The sequence below is a fragment of the Anopheles cruzii genome, chromosome 2 (genome assembly GCF_943734635.1).
Source record: "Anopheles cruzii chromosome 2, idAnoCruzAS_RS32_06, whole genome shotgun sequence".
In the NCBI taxonomy this organism is placed as follows: Eukaryota; Metazoa; Arthropoda; class Insecta; order Diptera; family Culicidae; genus Anopheles; species Anopheles cruzii.
Genome location: NC_069144.1, coordinates 13,762,986 through 13,770,412, shown reverse-complemented (window position 1 = coordinate 13,770,412; position 7,427 = coordinate 13,762,986). Strand labels below are relative to the sequence as shown.

Below are 7,427 nucleotides of genomic sequence, written 5' to 3'. Positions count from 1 at the left end.
GCCGCCGAAAAGGGGTGATGCTGCTGTTGCCAGTTGGCCGTAGGTTCGTGGCGTAGCTTAGTACGCTGCGGCGGTATCTATGGATTTATGTTGAGGGATATAAACATAAACTAGCAAAAATTTATAGCCTTGGCTCAACGCCTTGGCTTCGTAACTAACGAAACGCCACCAGCATATGTGTGTGTGTGTTCGAACTGGCCATCACGTGCCACATTGGCCACCGGCAGTGGCCCCGGGGAAGTGCAGCAGCGCCCGAAGCCAAATCGACCCATGCTCGATGGTGTTTTAAATTATCTACTTCCGGTTTGCCGGAAGAAATCCCTCAAACATTCGTTCGACGCGTGACACGCTCGTTGGCCACCGGGGCCAAAGGTTGGCCCCGCGACACGGGATCCTGAGTAGTGCTCGTCCTTCGCAACAGCATTTTTATGCCCAATACACACGTATTTAGTGCTGCACACTGCTGCTGTCCAGCCGCGTAAGGACCCGGAGATCCGGTAGAATGTAGCAAACGGGTGCTTCACATTTTTATCGCATCCTGCTGATCCCCGCCGCCAGTGCGCCTCATTTATGTGTGTGTCTCTTCCGTACCTCCGTGCCTTCCGCTGCTGTGGAGATCCGTGCAGTTTGTGCTGCATGTGCTGAGCATCAAATTTGCAGTACGCCCGTTTTATGGGCAACGAGGCCACCCACGGCAACGCGGCTTATGGCACCGAGAGGTTTAGCATATCCGCCCCACAGCAAAGTGCATCCCCGGGTCGGCACTTGGCGCCGTTTTGCGGAGGAAATAAAATGTCTTGAGATGCATCGCCAGTGAGTGCATACAAAGTCCTTGAAGGCACACGAGTTGCGAGATGGAGAAAAGACTGGCGATACTTTACTGGAGAGCCTCCAATAAATTTCGATAGCTAAAATCCCGCGCCTTGTCGTTCGTACCCGTATCAGTTGCGGAGCGGTTTTGAATCATTTATTAGCACACGGCAGAGGGATAATCGGTGCAATTGTTTTACAGTAATTTTGGCTCAAGAATCGTGCATGTTGCATTAAAGTTAACAATTTATTGTGATGTTTTCTCGACCGATCCAATTCTAAAAATATGCGGAATCTGAATTAATTCATTCGGTTATAATTCGACAATTGTGACCTAACTACAAACGCAAAATATATGACTAAATAGAATAGAAGTATTATCCGCAGCTAGCTACTACTTTCTCCCATCTTTCAGATAATTTACGAGTTTCATGTCGATAAAACTCCTTATCTTTAGAAGCGATCCAATCAGAGAGCCATTGTTTCAATACTTTCATAAGAAGTGAACCGCTGTGCTGCCAAATCGTTTCCCTAATTAATTAGAATTCTCCCAATAAATCCACTTTTCATCACCAGTGACGATTCGGTACAAGAACCCCTTTCTTTTCTGCCGTGCAAGCAGTAATTCGCAAAAGGTTGTCATTCTTTCAATGTAACGTTCTTTCAATTCATGTGGAACGTAATAAGATATTTTCCTAATCATTCCCATGGCACTCAGGCGATGGAAAACTGTCGTGTGGTCAACTGCTAGCATTTTTGCAAGATCTTTTTGCGTCTAACGTGCACCCTGATACCTTCAACCAATGTTGCGTTAGATGCGTAATGATAGTAGCTGTTAAACACATTTTGAAAAACTGAATGAATTGATTCCTATTATTTAGCAAGGAACCCTCTATGAGACCCCAAGCAGCGCAACGAAAAGCCACCCGCTGCGGGAAAAAGCATAGTTAGATTTAATAAACATTACCATTAGTAGTCGCTTCACTTTCGCAAACTTTTCGAAGCGATTTGCCCGTATAATACACCCATTTGGTGCCCGTCTCGGAGGGCCGAAAACTTTCGACCGGGAAAACTAATTACCACGGCCGGGCTTTACTCGGCAGTGACAATCATAAAATAGTGTCAACAGCGCCTTCCCCGCCACTGCCCAAGGTGGGTGATATCGATTAAACTGCATTAAACTGCAGTGTGAAAGTTGTTCAATAAATTGCCAAACTGCCGAGCTGATGTGTCCTGTTTGAGACTTGCGCCCCCTTTGACGGGTTCCCGGAACCCGGAACCACTGGCCGAGGAGGCCCCACGAGACCTAGCAGGGTCGTAGCAGGGTGCAGACCACCACCACCCACCCCACCCACGCCGTGTACCCCTCCCTGCGGCGGTGGCGGCCCAATAAAACCCACTTAATTTATTCTAAGCACATTTACAGAAAAGTCTAGCGCTTCCTTTTCGGTCTCGGACGTCTTAATATTTGCATGCAGGACATGGTACGGTTCGGGAGGAATGCCTCGACTCCCGTTTTTACGCCCCCTCTCTCCCTCTCTCTCTCTCTCTCTCACGAGCGCTCGCGCGTGCTGGAGGAATTCAGTTCCGGTTCCCAGTACGTCCGCTCCGGCGAAGAAGCTAACCTAAACCCGTTAGAAAACATCATTAGATCGCACTCGGCGGCCGGCCGCTCGGCCAGCCGGCGACGAGCTACGGCTACGGCAGCCCACATATGGAACGTGGTCGGTGGGCAAAAAACCTCGGGACTCCTTCCGACTCCGAGCCCACGACAAATAAAGCGACGCCGGTGCTCCGAAGGACGGCAGCATAAATATATCCCACCGGGGAGCAGCGACGGCCCCTCCGGTTGGGGCGGCCGTTGCGCGAAAGTTCATCTGCATAGCAGCTGGGGTGTTGGGGACGTTGCAGAGTCACTAGTGGCGTGCCGGTTTCTTGGCCACCTATCTAGCGCGCGCCATTCGAGTATCCTTCAGTGGCGACACTTTGCTGCAGTAAAGTCGAAGGCCTGCGCCCTCGGAAAGGGTGAAGAACGACGACGACGACGACGGCGGCGGCGAGTTTGCGAAAGATCTCGTCACCCTCGACCCCTCGTTAAAAGGTGGCCCAATGTCCAAGCCTCAGCTGCACAAACATTCCGGTTATGGGGGGCGCTTTTTATGAGTCCGGCTGTGCGGTGCTTACGTGTGTGTGTGTGTGCGAGTTCCCGTGGCTTTTCCGGTGTTGGGCCCTGAGAGAAAAGTTTTGCACAAATGTCACCGGCGTAGACGAGGGCCTTAAAAACGACACACGTAAATCCACCTTCGCGCGCTGGCCGCACACGGCCCGCGGCCACAATTCTCGGGGATTCCGGGAATGGCCGTGGAAGAAATCCTCCCGTCACTTGACTTTATGCCTTTGGTCCTGTGTGTGTGTGTGTGTGTCTGTTGTCAAACCGCAGGACGTTCCGCGGAGTCCCGGACAAAGTGAAGTTTGCCAAAGCAAATGAAACCAAACGGGCGAAATGGAGCCCCGAAGGATTTGGACGAACCTTTTGAAGCCCCTTCCGTTCGCGACCCGGGAGAGAGTGTGTGGCCTGCCACACGGCACCGAGCACTATGAATTTATATGCCCTACGTTTCGGTTCCCGTTTCTTACTTTCTTCCCTAGCGTTTCTTTTTTTTGTGTATACCTTCCGTAAGACAAACTAAACCTACAAAACGGCCAGCCACCAGCTGCCACTGTCGTTATGGCTGTGGTCACATTTAACCAAACCCTTCCGCGCTTGGAGGTCCGCGAAGGTCCGCCCAAAGAAAGGACATTTCGCGGGCCACCCTCGTTCGCCACCCTAGACGCTGGTAATATTATTTATGGTTTGATAGGTTTCGCTTTCCTTTCGTCAGCGGAAGCCGGGGCTGAATTTGCATACCGAAGCATTCTCGAGAACGCGAACGAACGAACCCCTTCAAAGGCAGATTGCAAAGTGGACTTCTGAAGAAAGACAAACATATCACTTTTTGCTGACGGTTTTTTACCACCGTCGATGGGGTCGATCGTCTCGATAGGGGTGACGGGGAAAGGGTTTCCACGGCCGGTTGCGTAACCCTTTCAATCAAAAAGCAATTTTTAGAAAACATTAAACATCGGGTCCATCGGGGGCAAGAAAAAGGACACGCCTGCGCTCCTTTCCGCCCCCTTCAAACGTGCCGTTGGAGGGGGCCGACACTTCATTGAGAGATAATTAATTTTTATGCTTTCCAAACACGTATTATTGTGCAACTTTCTAACCGACCCTTGAAAAGGATTCGAAAACTCCCTGCTCCCAAATGTTTCCCAGTCCACCGCAGAGAGCCACGAAACTGTCTTCTTTGTGAATTTAAAAATCGCGACAATGGTCAACCATTAAAATAATGCATCCTGCGCAGCGCTGAAGGTTGTGGCCCGCCGAGGGACTAAATTGAAATTAACGATTATGTTTTCCAAACACGTTTTGCACCGGAAAATGGATTTTCCTGAGTATGTTCCAACCGACCACCGACCGGCGTAACTTTTACAAACCCCAAAAATTCGCCACCCGCTCGTAACGCGGGAAAAGTTTGTGTTTTCCCGACGCCCCGACCAAAACTGTTTGCGTTCCAAAGCGCGATTTTCGCGATGGGTGCTAATTTGGGCAAACTTTTCCACAATCACTTCCGGCAACGCGTGTTGTCGCGGGGTGTAAAGATGGGTGGGTTCGAGGAAAAAAAATATCCATTTCAAATCGCAAAGACTCGATTTACTCGCCCATGATTCAATTCTGCTGGCCTCTTGGCGTCTCTGCGGTAGAAACCATAAACCTTCCTTTGAACGGACCCGACCGAGAGAGCGGTTGGATAAATTTATCAACTAAAAGGATCATAGCCCCGCCGCGCGCCCCGAATGACGCCGACACCGGTAATGCATCGGCCCGGTAAGCACTAAAACGCACGGAGCAGATAAAAAAACAAAAGGAAGGCCGGATAGGTTCCCCCAGGGCAGCCCGACGCAATGCTTTTGGTAAATTCACTTACACGGGAGCCGGAGCCTGCGAGCGACGAAATTGCATAACGCAATTTGCAGATTTGCGCCCGAGAACGGGAACGATAACGAGTGGAAAACTTTTTTTTTCTACCATCAAGGAACATCGGATTGTGGCCCTCCACGTGCGCTCATTGTTCGCACGTGTGAACATCGCGCAATGGCAAGGACGAGAATAACACAGCATCCGGCATTGGAGCCGGATGAAAAACAAATTATCGAACAAATAACGCGACGCAGAGAGACGCATTTCGACGTAAGATAAAAGTTTGCCACTCCACGCGGCCCAAACGGCCAAGAAGGAAGCCAATCAGCCCGTGTGTGTGTGTGTGTGTGCGTTTGCGTATGTGTGCCTTCGAATTGTCGAACTTTACAGCCAACCCAAGGAGCAAAAAAAATCATATTGGAACTCACACAAAGTTGTCCTCGGAGCGTGTGTTTGCAGAACCTAGGGGGAGCATAAAACGAACGAAACGGTGTCGGTGGGCTGCAAAGTGCAACAGTGGAAACTTTTGCATCAGAGGGTTTTCCTGTTTTCCCTTTTTGGCCACCACCCGGGAGGGGTGGTGCAACTGGTGAAGTGAAACCCACCCCCGGAAAACCGGAACGACGGGTCAGATTCCGAAATCCGAAATCCCCATCCAAATGAGCGATGAACGTGCCATTTCGTTGGTGGTGAAGATTTTCCTTATTACTGTAGCTGGGTCGAGGGTCTGCCCAAAGGGCCTAGCCATGCGTGCGGAATGAGGCACTGATTTTTCTTGCAGGACAAAAGGAGAACGGAATTTTCCGGGGCACTGGCACCGCTTTACACTAAGATACGCTAGCAACGATCGGCTTTCGATGAAGATTTACTTCTGCTGTCGGTGTTGGTTTATTGTCCGGACGGAAGTGGGAAATGAATGGGACGAGAATGGTTTAGGTTAGGAAAACAAGGATTACGATATTTTCTTTGATTAGCATGCTTCCTTGCCGAACGCAATGAGTTGTTTGCTGTAAGAGGCAGCTGCCAGAACTAAGGGGGTTTTCTTTGATGTTCTTAGTGCAGACACGGTTTAAGGGGAACATTGAACTACAATCGACTGTTTGGTTTACACGATTGTCACGAGAGCACAAAGAAGATGGTAAACAGTTTTTGGATGTGTTCGATGAAAGACGATATTCAATTTATAGAAACGCAAGCTATTGTTCTATTCAATGATACCGAAATGGTTTAGTGCCGCTCAATTGTAGCCGTGGTCAAATCTTATCTTTGGGTACGGGACGTGGTTGCCGTCCAGTTTGGCCTGCGCCCAGAGAATCAGCTTCAGAATGTTGATCATTACGGGACTCGACTGCTCCCGCTGCTCCATCTTTAGGATGGCCCCGTTAAGTTCGCTCGCCACCTTCAGACGATAACCCAGGCCCAACAGATTGGCGAATGAACTATGTTCCGGGTTCTCGAACGCAAACAGGGTCAGTGTTTGTTCCATCTCGTCCAATGCGATCGGATTGCACTCGACAGTAACGGAAATTTCGGTTTGAGCGAAACCGAGCGCTTCTTCGATTTTCTTCGCTCGAATAAGTTCAATTAAATGGAGCTGCTGTAGGTGAAAATACAGATAGCGATCGCTAGCGAGCAGTTCCGGATGCGACTGGTTGACGAGATGGATTGCCTCCCGTATGGAGCCACTCTGTATCGCGTTTCTGATCGCGCTCCTTTTAGCGGCGGACCCGGGACTTACTGCCAGTGCGACACCGGACTCTGCCTGAAATTCCGAAGCCGTTTCTATGAAGCCCTCATTTTCCAAGTATTCCATGATGATCCTATTAGTATCGTGTTGATTGACAGGCAGGGTCGTCAATCGATTCCACCACGCCGCCATCGAGATGTCTTGACCGTCTTTCAGATCTTCGCCACTAATCTTGGTTGGATCTTGTTCGATGATGTCACTTAATAATGAAACAAAACAATTACATTATTGAACGGAGATTCGAAGAGTAATAAAATTTGAAAATCAGCGTACATTCAGAAAGCAGTGAACGAAATGGTAATTCTCCTGCTACACTGTTACTTTCGATCAACGCCTTCTTCGATCACAAAATATCGAACCAACGCTGTCACCCGGAACGAAACCTGTTGAAACTTGTACTCACTACTTAAGCACAAAACAGATGTCAAGATTTTGCCAAAAAATGTCTATTACAAAAACACATCCTATGAAGGATTTCACATATTTTGCGAGTGAGCTCATTTCGAGCTGCCGAGAGTTAGGTGTTCATTTTACAGCCACCCCTTTCGTAATTGACTTCTGCACTGTACTTTGGCTGTGGTAGCATTAGCATACGCAAAGTAAAGAATTTCCTGCAACTTCTCAGTCCACCCCAGGGCTTTTGGATATGAAATTCTCTCCAAAAAGGAACTAAAACAACCTGCATGCAACCCAACCAGAATGCCAGCACTGGAATGCGCTGGTTAGAAAACAGGCAAAGAAAAAGGAAGCTACCAGCCGACAATGTTTGCTGCAACCAACATGATTACCGCTGTTCCGGAGTTCCCACCTGAAGGATTACTGGCTGAACCCGGGCACCGGGCGGCAAAA

At 49.3% G+C, this 7,427-nt stretch overlaps 1 pseudogene; it reads right to left on the bottom strand.

The window, feature by feature from the left end:
- Nucleotides 1–6,058: 6,058 nt before the first annotated feature.
- On the bottom strand, nt 6,059–6,710 carry LOC128278492 (glucose-induced degradation protein 8 homolog; annotated as a pseudogene).
- Nucleotides 6,711–7,427: the final 717 nt, after the last annotated feature.